General features: G+C 36.1%; 1 long non-coding RNA gene across 1 annotated transcript; it reads left to right on the forward strand.

Moving 5' to 3' along the window:
- The first annotated feature begins 209 nt into the window (after positions 1 to 209).
- On the forward strand, positions 210 to 3,227 carry LOC127976735 (uncharacterized). The gene is made up of 4 exons (XR_008157919.1): positions 210 to 432; positions 874 to 1,302; positions 1,513 to 1,598; positions 2,095 to 3,227. It is a non-coding gene; the product is annotated as an uncharacterized LOC127976735 (long non-coding RNA).
- Positions 3,228 to 3,476: the final 249 nt, after the last annotated feature.

Below are 3,476 nucleotides of genomic sequence, written 5' to 3' on the forward strand. Positions count from 1 at the left end.
ATATATATATATATATATATATATATATATATATATATATGTATATATATATATATATATATATATATATATATATATATATATATATATATATATATATATATATATATATATATATATTTTTTTTTTTTTTTTTGTAACAACTATAGAAATACATTTAATCTGTACTAATGACTGATTAATTATTTTGTTCTTTATCAATTCCAGGTTTCATTTGAACACATTCAAAATTTACTTATTCCCTAATATTATATTTCTTTAAAGAATCATATTATTGCTTACCTTGGCAGTTTGCTGTATGTCTGCTTTTGCTAACTTGGACTTGACTGCCCCAAGTAAGAGAGGAGGTCAGATCAGTTGTCTGGATGAGCAACTGAGTGGATAAGAGAGAAGATTCCAGCTGATTTGACTGACATCACAGTGCTTCAGAAGGTAAATATGGAAAATAATATTGTTTTCTGCCAAATTAAATCACATGTACACGCAGAAATGTGACAGAAGTACAGCACCATGTCCTCTCCATTCTACTGATGTAAAATCACAACAAGGTGCTCTGTGTGCAAGTGTCTGTGTGGTAAGTCAAGTCACCTTTATTGATATAGCGCTTTTAACAAAAAGATTGTGTCAACGCAGCTTTAAAATATCAAATAGGAAAATAGTGTGCCAATGCAAAAGGACAATAGTTAACCCTCAATTTTCAGTTAAAGGCAATTCATCATTGAATTCGGTGACGTCATCATCCAGCTCAGTTCAGTTTAAATAGTACCTCAACGATATCACTGTAAATTAAGTGTGTAATACAATTCATGTTCTCCCTTAAGATCTTAATCTGCAATAAGTTCAGCCGCTATCACCTCTGTGACTGTTTCCCAGGCTAAAAGCCCAGCAGCCAGCGTCCTCCTTGAAAAGCCTTGAGAAGTGACCCCGCTGACCTCTGGCTCTGATCTGAATCTGAGATGGGTCTGCGCTGGCTCCTGCTCAAAATTGCGGTGCATATGCTGGGCTGTGTAATGGCCTGGGGGCCCTCCCCAGCTACAGGAGAACACATGAACAATTCATCATCGGCAGCTGTCCGCTAGGCCCAGGTGACTGCATACAGCCCCCCCTTTGACAAAAAACATGGGGGGCAGCTTTTAATCGGACAAACACTAATTGGATGGCCTGGAAAGATTAGAGGAACCCCCTGGAGCTACTGTTCTCATCAATAGAGGCATCTTCACGCCTGCCTAAAACACAGACCAGAGCAAACCTCGCTCTCCAGACCTCTCAGAAATGGAGACACCCAATCAAACCACAAATACTGTATGATGCCATGCACCACATGTGAAATTAGATCAAAATAACTTCAATATGTTTGTTATATTGCTGCAGTGAAGTTGTAAATAATTTCCACTAAAATTTTGTATTCAGTTATTGAGATTAGTGTGTCACTTGTCATTTCTTTGTAATTATTTGTGAGTTTTAGCAGCAACTGCTCACTAAAAATTCTGCTCTATCTCTCATTTGAACCAGATTATCCAACGGTAGCTGCACGGATCTCAGGCTGCCTGGCGGACATCTCAGCATGGATGAAAGAACATCACCTGCAGTTCAACCTGGTAAAGTTTCTTGTCTTCCCATCTACTCCTACTCTACAGTATGATTTTACCATCCAGATAGGTTCTTCTACAATTACCCCATAAACTTTGGTCAGAAATCTTGGTGTAATCTTTGATGACCAGCTGACGTTCAAAGACCACATTGCAAAGATTGCTCGATTTTACAGTAGATTTTTACAGTAGATTACAGTAGATTTTACGCAACATCAGAAACAATTTTTTTTAATTTCTCATTCAGGTTGTTCAAAGGTCAAAGGTCATTAACAGAAAAATATGCTTTTTGAAAAGGATAGTTACAACATCCACCACCAGCGGATAACAGGCTTTGCTAACCATGAAAGTCTTTACAGTTTATAGGTGCCTTTAGATCACAATACCAAATTTACCATGGTCAAGATGCACAAATACAGACTTAATCTTTTATATTTTAATAAACTAACATTAAAAAATTAGAGCGAATATGAACTACTACTAACATCCCTGATTTTCGTTTCAGAAATCTGGTCACTTTCAGAGCTGTGCCACTCATTCTCTAAGCGGACGAGCGTAATTCTTTGTTCTCGCTGCTTTGTGCTGGACTTGAGCCAAGAGCTTAATTTAACGATATGAGTTTCTACGTGCGTAATGTGGAGGGTGCTGCACAGATGCTTGGAGTCTCACAATATCCACCCCACACTGAGCAGCCACTCACACATAATGTTTTTGTCTGAACATAAAGCTTCCAACAGTGAGTTAAATGGAATATTTATGTCTTGGGATCACGAAAGAAAGTCCAAATTAGACAGGAGCTTGAGGAGTCATTTGATCTCTTCTATGATTAGCTGGTGACAATGATATCAATTGCACCCTTCAGCCCTCCTACCTGCGACCTTAATAGGTGAAATCTGCTGTTTTGACTGTCATCTCACCAGTCATCTCACCTCTACCCCTCCTCTACCCCTCCTCTTCCTCCACATACACATTCACAGAGGCCCTGGCGATTTTCACCTCCACCCCAGCTCATGCTATCAAGCGTAGCATGACTTCCTCTTTCTTGTGTATGAACCACAGCTGCCAGACCTTTATTCAGAATAGCTAAGTTTAATTGATGTGAAGGACTGACATACAGTTAGTTCAATTGATTCATTAAAACAAGTCTGACAGTGTATATGGGTGTCCATTTTTCAGTTGATGAAGCAGTGAAAATATATCTTTTTACACAAATGTTCAGTATGCAAAAACTCTGGAAAATATGTTTTTTTATTATTTATTTAATTATTATTATTATTATTATTATTATTATTTTATTTATTTTTTTTCCAGACAGTGGGTCTTATTCATGAACAGCTAAATGTTATACTAATATTTCATATCTGTGAAAGTGTTCATATTTTGGTAAGATAATAAATTACACCTGCTCTCAACTACGAGTAACATCTGAATATTGTGTGTTCTCTTAACTAATGGTTAACTAGTTAACCAATAACTTATATTTGACAAAAAAGCCATGGAGTCGGTTTTCCTTTTTTTTTTATATAGATTACTATTTTTGCAGCACCAGTAGTTTTTGTCAGCAAGCTTAACATAATTAAATTATTTTTCTTAGGCATATGGCCAATTAGTTTATTTTGCATTTTTTTAGATGGGGACTGGAACAAAACCCCACAGCATTTCTTTACCTTTAATTCACACACGGTGGTTCAAATTCATGGGTGAAGATTATGTTAACAAATGATTGCAATTCATACGTTTAACTATCAAAACTCATGTTTACAAAGTATTTATGAATCCAAGAGTGAGGGTTTGAGAAGGTATATTTTATACAAATTACTCAAGTCTTGATCAAAAGATTGGGATCAGTATTTTTTATGTTTTTAAAGAAGTTTCTTATGATCATCA

The sequence above is a fragment of the Carassius gibelio genome, chromosome B17, assembly GCF_023724105.1.
Source record: "Carassius gibelio isolate Cgi1373 ecotype wild population from Czech Republic chromosome B17, carGib1.2-hapl.c, whole genome shotgun sequence".
Lineage (NCBI taxonomy): Eukaryota > Metazoa > Chordata > Actinopteri > Cypriniformes > Cyprinidae > Carassius > Carassius gibelio.